The following is a 14,636-nucleotide window of genomic DNA, read 5'->3' as shown; positions in this document are numbered from 1 at the left end:
GGGGATAAAAATCCTTGAATTTGTCCAACACACAAAACTTCAGCTGTGGGTTGTTCATTTCTCCACTATAAGGAAGGCATTTTGAAAGGAAGATGAGACTTCTGACTACCTTTCCAAACTCTTTGATGCCACGTCTAATGAAGTCTACAAAGCAAGTGTCACTTTGGGAGCAGAATAAGCAACCCAATGACCTAAACATGTTACTAGGCTTGGGTGCTCTAAGGTAAGGAATGAACACAACCAGAGAGAGGCCCTATGTCCTGTGTGTTAATGAGGAGTGCAGAAGAGAAAGCCTTCAACAGTAGATGACAAAAACCACCAAGAGTGTACCAAGGAACGTCTAGTGTAGCATTACACCTACAATCCCAGAAATCTAGAGTCACAGGTAGGAGACTTCAAAGCCCACTTGGGCTCCGAAGTGAGAATTTATCTCTAAAACCAAATAAAAAGCAAAACAAAAAGTATGTTGACTAGTGGTCTACTGTTTCTCCTTGCCTCTGGCCATTGCAGCCTCTGTCTTTCAAGGCTATGCTGTGACACCATAATGAATATCACCTTCCAGCGCAAAATGCATTTGGGAAATGCCGAAAGCTACTATTGATGCTAACTATGTAGTGCGTGTACATGGTCCTGACTGGGTGCAGGGCAGCTCAAGGGCTGTGGAGATGCTCGTAACATTTTTCTGTGGTTGTCCTTGTCATAACATTCCTAGAGCATGCTTCACTTGGTCAAAATGACTAGGATTATTGGTTTTCTAAATCCCTTTACCTGTTTGTAATGACCCCAAAGCCCCTTTCCTCTCCTGGAGGAGGTCACGGGGCCAAGCTTCTCCTTCCTCTGCAGTTCAGATCCTATCTTGCTCAACCAGGCTATTTCATCTATGAGTGTTCTAGATCACGACAGGAAGAACTGAATCCCGGAGTGGCTTCTGTACCTTCTTTTATTCACCCACAGCCAAGTCATTCAACTGCACCTTGCACCAGTCTTCACCTTTAAATGCTTCTTTTGCTTCTTTGCTGAACATCAAATAGGAATACACACACACGCACGCACGCACGCACGCACGCACACACACACACCCATGCACATACACATGCACACACACATGCATACGTACACATACACAGGCACACTCACGTGCACACACACACACACACACACACACACACACACACAAACATACCAGCTTGTCTAGATAATGACATGACAAGTGTTCACCAAATGTGCAATGACTTGCCTTTCCAGGGTCTTTCACACAACCTGAATGCTCAGTCCATGCCACGGTTGGGTTAGTATAAGGTGCTGAATCACTGGTTGCTTTGCTGTTTTGACTTGACCTCACATTAGACTCAACAAAGAAGTTATTATTTGAACTTGGTTTGCAATGGTGTGGAATCTGCACCGTGATTGCTCCATCTTTTAAGTGGCTTCCGACATACACATTAATTCTCCAAGATTTCTTGACTGTGCAGGGAACCGGTTTATCTGACTTGGCATCGAGCTGCTGTTGTCTAGGTGATCGGCGAAAATGCCACAAAATGTTACAGTACAGCACCTTCAGGAATTTGAGACTTGTCGGTCTGCTCTGGAGAAAATACCTCGCCCATTTCTCAGAAGATTTACAAAAGCTAACTTTTCCAGAAAAGAATCGGGGTTTGCTTCAGAGTAAGAACCTCAGTACAGGAATCCGTGTTTGTCTGCTTCTTGCTACTCTCCAGTTAGTGACCTCTTCTTTAGAAGCTCTGCTCCCAGGCCCTCACGCTTCCCTGTCAGAACAGTCTCCGGAGGGCATTCACAGGGCAGAAACTCGGTTTTAACTCTTCCACTTCCTCTTTGTCTTGCTGTATCACAGGTTCTCAGGACTCTCTGCGAGCTGATCGCATGAGAGATTTCAACTTCACAGATCAACATATACCTAATGGCTTGTGCAGACTCACATATAGTACCCCTTTGCTGAGCAATACCTCTGTGTTTTGTTAAGGATTTGGTCAGAATTCCTTCACTCAAATGAGTAACTCTCATACTAATGGTTTCACATTCTATGTTGGTCAATGGATCAATGCTTTGTTTTTCCAGACTCAAATGACTTATTATAAATGATGCCTTAGCTCTCTGCCACAGAAATAGTTTCCTTGCTTCACTTGTCAGTCAGGATATTCCCTTCCTTCTTTGAAAACTGAGTAGGAAGTGAGGATGTGTGTTATCTAAACATTTTTCTACCTTGCCACATTCTGGACTAGAAGGACCAAGAACTGAGGGACCAAAGGACAGGTGCAAATGCGAGTGCAAAGCAGTCAGAGTCCAAACAGAGTTGCCATGGAAGAGAGCAGTGAGCTCTATTGATTCAAGCCACTCTCTGCTTAAGTTCTAAGCTCCTCCATGAACGCATAGCCGTAAGCACTTACCCAGGAAGTGGGCTGTCTGAGTTGCACACAACTACTCCATGGTTAGTTTAAAGTTTCAACACGATGCACATGCACACATGAGAGGCTAGAGGTGCAGGAAAGAGAGAGGAAGAATGGAGAAGGGGGAAGAGAGCAATGGCTGGGCGGGGGGAGAAAAGGAGGGAGGGAGGGAGAGGGAAAGGGAGAGGAAGAGAGAGAGAGAGAGAGAGAGAGAGAGAGAGAGAGAGAGAGAGAGAGAGAGAGAATGGAAAATAATCCTACTGCATTTAATGAGGCCCCACTGGACTAGTCCTGAGTTTAAATCAAAATCCCTAAGGCAAAAGCTGAACGCTCACATTTCCCCGAGTCTGGTCTATCCCAATGGACGGAAAACACCTGACATCTACTTCCCCTACATTTAAGAGACATCTCCCGGGAGCCAGAACCATTTTGTTCAGAGGGGAGAGTGGGAACGGGGAGTGCTGTAACCCACTGGCCTGGTTAGCCTTAGTCCTACTGATAATGAGAGCTGGAGAGGCAGACAGTTAAAGGAGCAGAGGGAAACCAGACAGCACCCTGCAATCTAGAGAAAGTCAGGGAAGATACTTGCCACAAGAGGGAGCAGTAGAATTTGGATGGATAGGAGGTTACTGGATAAATGTTCTTACTGGGGCAAGTACCTCATCCTGAGTTTACAGTAGACATTGGATCACAACGTGTGGGTGGTACCGGATGATGGTGAAGCACGGCGAAGCACAAGACACACGCCCCTAAGTGGTGGAGAGTGGCACATGGACCACTCAATTTTTAACAAAAGCAACAATTGAAAGAAACATATATACAACAGCTCAAGGATACGAAATGTGTAACCTGATGTAACAGCTTCTTCTCTAAATGTTTCCACCCCAGTTTGGTCTTTGCTGAGACCTGTTCTTGCTTCTTGCCTGCATAGCATTACCTAGAGCATCCAGGAGAAAAGACTGGCCTCGCTGAATGGCAGCAGTGAAAATGACACACTTAAGTCGAAAACTATGACAGCCACAGTCACAAACAGAGTACTTTCTTCACACTGCTGTGTCTTTTTTTTAAAATTCTATCCATCCCCTTTTTAAAGGAGGAATGCAATTTATAGAAACTGCAGAGTTCTTCTCGTCATTTATTCGGTCCAAGACACAGATTAAGTACTAAGAGGGAAGGAACCATGCGTTTACTTTGCAAGATAAATAAAAGTCTATTTTTGTCGATAAAAAAACATGTTAAATATAGCTCGCTAGCAAAGGCCGACACTCTCCTCAATGTATTTTATTGTTTCAAAGCACATTGAGCTTGAAGGAGCAACTGTGGTAGTTCCTGCACCACTGTCCTCGGGGTCTCCCTCACCTTCCTTTCTTATTTTTATTTAGAGTTACAGCACTCACAGCATTGTACTCTTTCCTTCCCCATCATAGTCAACAGAATTTCCAGCTACCTCTTAACCTAAACCCAAGTTGATACAAGGGAAAATCACACAAGCAGTGAGGTCTGCAGACAGATAAAGGAGCCTGAAGCACGGCCTATCTGTGCCTTTAGTTCACTACTTTTCTTCCCAGCCCTGGCAAGCAGTACCCAAGACAAGAGTAGAGAAGGCTAAATCATCCGGAGGACACCTAACATCCTTTGCTACCTCTGGCCAGCTCCGCAGTGAATGATAGTTTATCAGGGTTCATCTTTTTTCATTTTTTTCTCTCACTCTTTTTTCTAGAAACTAAATTCATTTTTTTAAAAATAAGACACAACAGCCATTTTGAAAGGGTGGGGGGAGATCAGGCTTCTCTTTATAGGGGAGATCTTAATTAAAGTACCCAGAAATCCAAATGCAACACTTTATTAAAGCAGGCAGAATCTGTACAGTGAAAATGGTTTAGGAAAGCCCATCTCGGGAAAGCAGTGGGTCCTTTCCTGCCAGCTAGCTCCCCCACAGAACCCTAAAGAGGAGCAGCAGGCTCCTTCCGTCCTTCCTTCTGCCTTCACACCCGGCTAACCTCTGCAAATTAAGCAAGTTTAGCAAACCCAGAGAGCAAAATCCCAGTAACACAGGATTTAAAAGAGGAACCTAAAGGCATACATCCTTCTTCTGGCTTTCTGTTCTTATAACGAATGAAGAATCTAGATTCTTTCCCCCCACCTTTTTTTTTCTGCAGAAAAGGTCTAAGACAGGAGGTGTGTGTGGTGTGTACACTTGTGTGTGTGTGTGTGTGTGTGTGTGTGTGTGTGTTAGTGGGGCGTACTTTCAGGATTTCCTCCAGCTTGTCCCCTTTCCACACTCCCCCACAGTTCCCTTGAGAAGTCTTGGCCCAGCAGGTCCTGGGTTGTCGATGTTCAACCGCTCCTATTAGATGTACGCAGGCAATCTTTTGAAGCAGATCTGATCAGAAATCCCCGCCTCCTCAGCTGCTGGCTCCATGACCAGGATGCCTGAACTGTCTCTAGCTCATCTGTCATTTTCTTTAAGGCTTCTTCCACTACACCTCCCACTGATATCCTTTTTTTTTCTTTTTCTTCCCCTCATTTTAGTCTTTACACCTCCAGCAGGACAAAGTTTGTGTTGTTTTATTCACAACCACTAGTGGCTGACTAGCAGAGAGCGCCTTTCAGGGAGCCAGGCTAAGGGGGGGTTAAAACCATACCTAGCACAAAAGCATGACTTTCTGCCCATGACTACAGACAGCCTGCATATTGCTTTCTCCCAGAAACGCTTTGTTAAATTGGACCACTGCTGCTCTTGACTCGAGCACTGGCACTTTATTTGGGGAGGGAAGTAGGAAATACAAGCAAGTCATCCACCAGATAGAAACAGAATCTATGGGTCTACATGGAAGGGCTAGTATGTATGGGTTGGGGGGGGGGGGGTTGCAAGCACGCACATATGTTGTATTTTTTTAAGGCATCTCCAGGACGGATTTGGTTTCTCTGCTTCTCCTGCTGTAAGACCTCCCTCTTCCTTGAGAAGGAGGAGCCAAGAAAGAGATCCTTGCATCTTAGAACACAGGCCATTTCCCCAAGAGCCAGCACATCCTCACTGTCAAATAATGCGACTGTGAAGTTCCCTTTGAATCTCTGGGAAAAGACGCCTGGGTGTGCAGAATCCGCAACACACACCAAGGCATGGTGCCCAGGCGCTGGGAGCCTACAGCCCACTCCCCTTCTCATTTCTCCCTCCTCTTTCTCCGCTACCCAGCCACACCTCCTTCCTCTCTGCAGTCCGCCCCTAGTAGCACCCAGCGCCCGCCAGAAGAGGTGGCTCACAAGTGGAGCCTTAGGGAAGACCCCAGGGATTACCAGGAAGAAGGGTGACCCACCGTGAGAGGAACCCAATGAATGGAGGTGCCTGGTTTCCCAGCAACGCTTCTTATTTTCCGGGTGGACTTAGCTCTTTGCGCCCTGAATCCTCGCAGCCCAGCCAGCACTGTCCAGGGTGCAGCATCCCCCTCCCCCCAGCAACCCTTTCTTTCTCAGGCAATCTGCACTGGCAGGCGGGGACCCTCACGCCCAGAACCACCAACAGCCTGAGCAATTTCACTCTCAGAGAAGCACGGACACACAGAAAATGTGCAGGCGCGCACACGCTCACACACGCGCGCACACACACAGACACACAGACACACAGACACACAGACACACACACACACACACACACACAGAGACACACACAGACACACACACACACGCGCGCACACACACACACAATCCAGAGCCAGTCTTTTGCCTTAAACCAAGGGAATCGCTGCCTAGGGAACCTCGAAGAGAGCAGTTCCTGTCTCCCCAAGGTCTCTGCCTGCCGGGGACCAGCTCCTACCTGGGCTGAGCCTTGTGGATGGATCCCCTTCCCGGGTCCTGAAAGCTGCCGGGAGATCCGGCGCGCTCACTCCCTTTTGAGACAGCTCGCGATCAGGAAGAGGTCGCTCCCATCCTCTGCTGGAAGCACAAAGCCAGCGGCGGCCCGACTCCCGAGCAGCGCCCGGCGCGAGCAGCGGCGGCGGCGGCAGCAGGCAGCGGTGCGCGCGGGCGGGAGGCGGCGAGGCCGGCGGGCTGGGAGGGCCGGGGCCGGGCGGCGCGCGCGCTGCGCTCCCTCCCTCGCTCCCTCCCCTCCCTCCCGCGCACCCCGCCCGCTCGCCCGCCCGCAGCCTCGCACTGGCTCGCACGAGCCCAGCCCGCCGCCTCCTTCGGTCTCCCGCCTCCCCAGACCCCGAGCGCTACCCTCGGGTGCTTTTGCGGGAGCAAGAGCCGGGTGGGAAGCGGTGGCAACCACCGGGTCTCCTCTGCTCCACCAGTGGCAGGATTTCCCCGGCAGTGGGGCCCCCCGCAGTGCGTACACACCGCACCAGCCAGCGCTCTCTTCTGCACCCCAACAGGCGCAGACCAGTGCGCTGCAACTTTTCTTTTGAACGTCGCTAGACTGATCCATAGACAACCCCCCCCCCACGCCAAACACACACCCCAACTCGCCTACTCCTTCCTTACCCCGGAATTTGCTACTCCAGATTCATCTTTTTCCTCCACATTCTAGTCCTCTACTAACGCAGAGGGACTTTATACAGCAAAGGGAATCTGGGGATGTATCGCCGATTTTTTTTTTTAAATCCTTACTCTGTGTTCCGCCTTCATATCTAAATAAGAAGAAATATATCCTAGCTACTAGATTCGCGGATCAAATCCAGACTAGGGCAGGGGTTTCCCCAGCGGAGATCTCTGAAAGAATCCAGTTGTTGTTATTTCCCTCACACCTTGCTGCTTACAAGGGAATAAAGACCTAGAGGCCCTTTAGTGTGAATGGTGTGCGGCTTTTAGACAGGAGTAAAAAAAACAAAAACAAAAACAAAAACAAAAAAAAAAACAAAAAAAACAACAACAAAAACCCTGAGCATTAAGACTGAGTCAGGAAAGACCTAATGCAGCAATCGACGAACCATTCATTGTCTTTTCCAAGAGAAGCCTTACCATCGCCAATACATCACTTCCCCATAATTAATAAAGGAGCATTGCAGCAGGCCCTCGCTCCCAAGACAACTCATTCATCATTAATGACTTGGCAGGATGAAAGGCTAGACCCACTGTGGAGCTCGGTGGCTCCCAAACCTGGCTGCCCATCAGACACACCTGGGGATGCGGACTCAAATGTTGTAGGTGCCGTAGAAGCTGCTGCAGACTCTGAGGCGGAAGTTCTCAAGCAGAGCTCCAAGTTTGTGCTTTTAAAACACTGCTTGCTAGTAGCCCTTGAGTAGGATGTCTGGGACAGCTATATGATGGAGACAGAAGAGAGAGCTGCAACCCAGGCACTTGGGAGTTCAAGCCCTTCAGTAAAGTTCTCCCCTCAGATTTACAGCGCAGGTCTGACTGTCAGGCTTTAAACAAGCGCAGATTAGGGCCCAGGAACCAGTCTCAGTTTGCAGCAAAGAAGTAGGATGGGAAAAGAGGGCCTTTGTCTGGACACAGGTCAAGGACTCTTAATCCTTGACTACCCCTCAGATTTGCATGGGAGGGTTATAAATCCCAGCGAGTAAGCCACACCCTAGACTAGTGAATTTGCAACCTCTGGGGTGGAGCTCAGGCATCAGTGATTGGTATTTAGGTCCCCTGGTCCTTTCCAAAGCTGAGGCTGGGGGTAAGGATGGGGTATAAGAATAGGAGCTCTAAACTAGTGTGCTTTCAATATCAGTATCGTGTGGGTGTGAATGTCCTGGTTGATTCCCTTTCTTGTCCAGAGTAAGGCCTCCTCCATTTCTAGCAAAGTTCGTCATGGCAACCCTCTGCAGGAGGACTTCACTTTATACAGCACACATGTGTGGTTATAGACACAGAGCTTGGCAGAACCAGCTCTAACTGTCTCTTGTGCTGAAATTCCCAGGAATCCTTCCCACCGAAGAACAGTTTCCATTCTTTGCTGGGCCCAGAGTCTTTCCTGGAAGCCCTGCCGCCATCCATGGAGACTTCATTTAGACTCCACAGACTACAGACACATGAGGTGACACAGTAGATTCCCCATCACTCAGCTAGAGTATATCCTCTGCTAAAAACTGCTACAGAGCCCGGGTTCCAGGGAGACTGAGAGCCAGCTATTTGGTTCACAGTCTAGGAAAGGGGCTTCTAGAGAAATCGAGAAGAGTGACTGCTTCTAAATGGCAGGAAGAGAAGCTTGTAGCTAAAGACTCCACTCACTTCATGGGGAGGAAAGGGTAGGTAGGTAATAAGAATGAGAGTGAAAGAATGAAATAGAAATGTGAGTGAATCATATTCCGTTGGGATAGATCTTGTGGCAAGTGTGGCTCTTGTGGACCGCCTAGCAAACACTCCCTGATTCTCTTGAAAGTGTAAGCCCTAAGTCCATCTTGTCGGCACCAGAAAAGGTCTTTACTCTTCTCTTCTTGAAATTGACAGGTTAATTTTGATTCTTGAAGAAAACTTATATTATGCATCCCACCTACTTTTTATCTATAATCAAGAAGCAGCCCCATGCCTAGCTGATTTGGTAACCATTTTGATTCAGCTCAGCATCTGAGCCTCTAATTTTCTTTGTCTTCCATTTCTCGTTAGAGACAACTTTATAATGGTTCCAGTGCCCCAAGGCAATTTAAACCTTTTGCTCCCTACCTCCTAAATGTCATACATGACTGGATTTTTATTGCAAGAATTATCAAGGTCTACATCACCGGCACAAGGCTGTGGGAGACGGCGGCTGTACTTAAGGAAGTAGTGTGGCTGCTGCAGGCTAGAGATCCAGAAATAAGAAAAAAACAATGTACCTAAGGAGGTTGGAATTTCCATTGCAATAACAAAAGCACTTCCTAATGGCCATCTCTCTCACATATGGATGGCTGTGTTCATCTCTTTGAACTTGGGGTTTCCCAAATGAGTCTCTACTATATTACTAACTAAAAGAGTGTGGTACAACCACTTAGGGAATTGCATAGGATTGTTATAAGGGTTGATGCATCGTAAGGTTTTCATTAGTTATTTCCTAGAAAACCTTGGTTGGAGTCTTCAGCAAATTCATTACAGAACCAGTGTGGGTAACATGAATTCAATTCCAGCTTTGTGTTCAGTCTTCAGAAGGATAGGACAAAGAGTTGCCCATTTAAAATTGTTATATTTAGTGCTGTGTTGAAACCCACAATAGTTTTTATTATAGAAAAAAATAAACAAGTACTATATTATGTTTTTTTTTCCTTTTCACCTAGATTCCCTGGGCCAGAAGTACCATGGTTCTTTCCATTGCTTGAAGCCTCCTTAAGCCTGTTAGCTAAGTCTTGATCATCTCAGTCTCATTTCTACTTTGCCAGCCTTAGACACTTACTACATTCTGCTCCTTCTTCGGCTCAGGCTCATAGGGATTTCTGCATAAGGAAATGGTTCTGCAGTATACCAGACTGTCCAGACCAGGGAGGGCACAGTGGCTAACTCCCCCTGTCTTAGAACCTCAGGTAACCAGAGGACCTCATTTTGGCCTTTAGGTCTTTTTTGCTGCTGATTGAAACCAGAACTCTTTGCTTTAGGGATGACTGTGGAACCTCTTTGTTGACATTCAGTGCCGTCAGTCTTTGTCTGTTGTATCTTATTCTTGCAGTTGAACGCAGCTGTATTCTGACCTGAAGAATACCAGTCTAATAATGGTTCCAGTCTCATAATGGGCTATGTTGGTGCGTGCAAAGCTTCACAGAGTATGAACAGCTTTCCTGATGGACTAGTAGAACGAATCCTCCCTCCTGTGCTCTGTCATCTAGGGATCATCCACTTCCTTTGGTGGGACAATGAAGGAGTTGCTGGTTTAAGAGAACCAGGGGCCTGCAATTCTACAGTTGAGAAACCTTTATTCAAAGGTTAGACTTATCCAACAGTTTCATTTTTCATTTTTGCCTTGCACCACACCAAGGAAACACCTAGTTCATATTCTACAATGTTACCAATGGTAACCCAAAGACAGAGTCATTGTTTGAGCAGAAAAGAACAAATCTCTGGTTAAGATCCAGTGCTTGGGAGTCAGAATAGGTGACTCATGTCCATAACTCTCTTCTGGCTCTGTGACCTTTGGAAGCTTCTTAATTTCTAGAATGCCGTATCTTTGTTACAGAAATCAGAGCCATGGAGTCTCCCTCAGAAAGTTGTAGGAAGGATAAAACACATATCATATGCTTCATTTACTGATCAAATACTGTTCTTATTGTTGGGAGTGAATTGCTATCAAAATCATTGTCACATGAGTGTCTGGAAATGCACATCTAAGTGAATGTTAAGTCACCCGAGCAGGCACTGAGAATATTTGCCATCTATAATTTAATTTTATAGGAGATCATTATGAATTAGTCAGAAAAGCTATGATTACTCTTATTTTACAGGTCAAGAAGGAAAACACACAAAGGGTTTTCTTTTTCCCCTGAGCTTGACTATCGGATGCATTATCTGGTTAATCTGAGGAAAAGAAATAACTACTGAACGTAAGGCTGTACCACCGAACGTTGTCTTCTTCTGGTCAGAGGTCACGTCTGCACACTCTATATAAGGGGCTTCTCTTACTGGGGGATACTTTGTTTTTATTTTAGATTCTCTTTGTAGCTAGAACTCAGTCAGGGCTAAAAGAGCATTGGCCTAGTTTAAGTTGGGAATTGTATAGACGTATGCACATGGCCCCATCCACCTAGCACAGCATGTTTTCCACTGTGTGTCTCTACTGAATATTGATTCTTAACCATATAAAAGCAGAAATGCCTCTTGGAAATTTAAACAAGTATGTGTGTATTTTCTATCTTTTCTGTTTTTAGGAGACAGGGGTGGAGACTGTGATTCACCTTACAAAGAATTGCAGATTGGGATATTCTTTCAGGAAAGCCCAACGCATTAATAGAGGACTGTGAAATATTTATCCCACTCCCAGAATCTCCAAAAGATTTTTGCGCACTACAGATAATTAATGCAGTGGACACTGTTTACTGCAAGGGGGCTGGGCTATATGGAAACAGAGCTGATTTTACTTGTAAGGTAACTCAACCCTTTGGCCCCTATCCAGTGCAAATTGCAACTTAATTCCAATGACTTTCTTGTCCCTTAAGTATGATCCTAGTTAGCAAGTGACATAGTCACCATCTCCACACCCACAGCCCTGGCTGGCCACCTGCTCTGTGATGACAGACAGATTGTCTGTTGACTCTGCAGGAGGCTGAAGCACACAGAGATGGCAATCTGACTCAGCTGCAGGCTTGAGCCTGTAACCCGACGCTTTGTCTGTTACCTCAGGAACCACTGATAAACCGTCAGTTGGTCCGATATATAAATTCTCTTACTTTGTCTGCTAACACACGAGTTTGGGCAATTATTTATAAATGTTAAGCTTGAGGTTTTCTTGTTGTTTTTAGAATCCAGGCACTTGTGATCACTCTGTGGCACTCAAGGTCATCCAACAATTCATTAAAGGGAAAAAACTGGGAGGAGCGGAGAAAAGCAAATCCCATTTCATGGGATTTAAACTTTATTATATTCACTGTGTGTCTGCGGATGTACATGTGCCGGAGTGTGCATGTGGGGTCAAGGTCAAACAACATTCAGGAATCAATTTGCTCCTTCACTGTGAATGTCTTGGGGCTCTAATTCATATCCTTAGTCTTGGTGGCAACTACGTTAACCCAATGAGCTGTTCTGCTGGCCCCCAATCTTTCATGTCTTAGACACAACAAATATTTATGAAGACATATTATGGGCCAGCCACTTTAGGTACTGAAGAAATAGCAGGAAAACTCGCGTAAAATTCCTATTCCAATCTAGTGTTGACAAAGAACAAAGTGGGACAAAATTAGGAAATGGACACGTCTTAGGTGTCATGTTAAACAATCAAGGAGAGCAATAAAATAAAAAATAGTGCAATACAGAGAGGTTAGTGAGTACGTGCTAAGTTGAGTGGCCATTTAAAAAAGATGGCCTATCATCGATTCTACCACCAACTTCTCAAGCTCCCAAACGGTGAGATGATATTGCAGCCTAATATTTTGTCTGTTAATTTATTTCTACTCTGCATTCATGTTCTTTCGGGCCCACCTCAGGGACAGAGATCTTCGTTAGGGCAGAAGCACGGCTATGCAAATACACCTTTGCATTCAGAATGTAGTCACAGTATACATACCTGAAATTTATAGCAAAAAAGACAGACTGGCTGTCTCCAGGGGCTCCATATAAAATGATTACATTTCTGCCAAGTTAGACTCACTGCAAACTCCTATGTGTCCCTTTGGCTTTCATTAGTGAGTATCATCTAATTGTCGCACACAGTGCCAGCTTGATATCAGTGAACTGTCCGTGTAGGGTCTTGTCACATGGTCAACAGCTCTGGCCATGAAGGAAAACCTGCTATGTCAGCTAATGTTGGGTCAGAGCTGTTTCCTTTCTCCCTGTTTCTCTTTTCCTGCATTCTTGTCTTCAATCACATAATTCCCAGCACACTTTACAGACATAAGAATACACACATATACAGGCGTATGCACATAAACACACCACATGCACATACTCCATACAAATATACACACTTTTATAAAAATACACAACTGTGAATATTTTTGGTCCTCAGCTATGACCAAATATTCAGTTATTGAAAAGTCACCGTATCAACAGCTGCAAATTTACATTGAAATACAAGCTAGCTACTTAATTTTCATCTTTATTTAACATCATGGTATGGTCTTCTGTTAAGGTTTTATATATTTAGTTTCAATTCTAATCAATGGCTCATAATCTAAAACAGAATAGGAGGCCCCAATGTATATTCTCTGTATCAAGGCATAGAATAGATCATTGATGAATTCTGTTTATTTTGGAAGTTTTAAAATACTTTTTAAAATTTGTGTAAAAAATGCAACAAAACAGAAGTCTTGGATGTAGAAATTGCTCAAGAAAAGGCAGAAAATAGAAAATTATTCAGTGCTTCAATATATAAATACCTGACTCAGGTGATTAATATGTAAGGTCAGACTCAATAAATTATGCCAACCGAAGGGCCATCCAAACCACGGCAGTGGAGTGGAAGTGACCAGAGTTTTAAGCCATTCTGGAAAAAAGAGGTGGTAAGTGATCACTCAATCCAGAGCCATGGACTAAGTTCTATGATAGTTAGAAAGTTCATTCCTGACCTTTAGGAGCTTAGGAGCTTATTTCATAGGTAGAAGAGACTCCTGGGTTTTGAAGTAGGTGCTATAATTGTGAACTTACACCTTGACTGTGTGTTGGACGTTAGTTAAACATCTCATGACCACGGATAATGAGATGATTTTGAAAAAAAGACACAAATCGAAGACTGTAACTATTTTTTTTTTCTGGCTCAACTGTTGGCAGAATCCCATTACCTCCCAGACCAATATTTCCCCAACATCATATTTTCATTTTGAAGAAAATGATTCTGGACAGTTATAGACAAGACACACATGATTTCTATAATGCTGTAAGACTAGAGAACATAGCCCCCTTTTAATACCATCATCCCGGGTGGGGGTGTAGGTGAAAGCCTGCCCTCTCAGGCACAAGCTATGTCATCCATGAGATAACGAATGGTGTTAATAAAAATCAGACAGACTCTGGGTTGGCTTTATGAGTGTGTTTAAGTTCTCTGCAAATGATGTACCCCTTTGTCTTTGAACAGTAGTAGACTTATGGTCCTCTTTTCTGTGCCCTTGTGTTTTGAAGAGTGCAATGTAAGGATATTTGGTCTTCCTCCTATGATGCAGAACCAAGCGGATCTTGCCAGCGGTGAAAAGATCATTTCCCATCCGCTACACATTTCAATCCAGTATGTGGATTGAAATGTAAATGGAACATAGGTGGGTAAAATACATACTTATGCCAGTGTCTTACTTCTAAGGCCAACTGACTTGCCATTACTTTAGCAATAGTCTCAACCAGTGAAACCTGAGCAAAGCAGCAGCATTCAATCAAATCATCATCTATCCATCCACAGGAGGTCATTGTTTTGCTAAGAGCTGTCTTAGTTCTTAGATAACAGGATCAAAGGCAAAATCTCTTAATATGATTTTCTATGCTTGTTTTAACATCTCTGGCACGTTTTTAATATGGTACAATCTAAAAAAGCCTATAGCTTCATCATCATGAAACATGTGGTGTTCATATAATGCTGCTTATAAAACTTATTGTAAAATATGTTAATAAATGAAAAGTGCACGTTAGATTTTCACAAGATTGTCCTCTTATTTAAGGTAACCTTTAATTTGTATTTAAATAAGTGTA

At 44.8% G+C, this 14,636-nt stretch overlaps 1 protein-coding gene across 21 annotated transcripts in view; it reads right to left on the bottom strand.

The window, feature by feature from the left end:
- The window catches only part of Slc8a1 (solute carrier family 8 member A1), a 342,006-nt gene that overhangs the window by 278,750 nt on the left and 48,620 nt on the right, over window positions 1-14,636 (bottom strand). For 13 of the 21 annotated variants that reach the window (XM_087552446.1, XM_087552452.1, XM_087552461.1 and 10 more), the window contains exon 1: window positions 6,220-6,463. The exons of 6 other annotated variants lie outside the window; for them this stretch is intronic. The gene's annotated coding sequence lies outside the window, so the exon portion shown is untranslated. Of the gene's footprint in view, window positions 1-6,219; window positions 6,464-7,520; window positions 7,881-14,636 lie in introns of those variants that run through there. 2 more of the 21 variants (XM_087552448.1, XM_087552460.1) reach the window with 1 other exon arrangement.

Source organism: Rattus norvegicus, chromosome 6 (assembly GCF_021556685.1).
Source record: "Rattus norvegicus strain SHRSP/BbbUtx chromosome 6, alternate assembly SHRSP_T2T, whole genome shotgun sequence".
Taxonomy (NCBI): Eukaryota; Metazoa; Chordata; class Mammalia; order Rodentia; family Muridae; genus Rattus; species Rattus norvegicus.
Note: the sequence above shows the minus strand (reverse complement) of the source record. Positions and strands in the feature narration are given on the sequence as shown.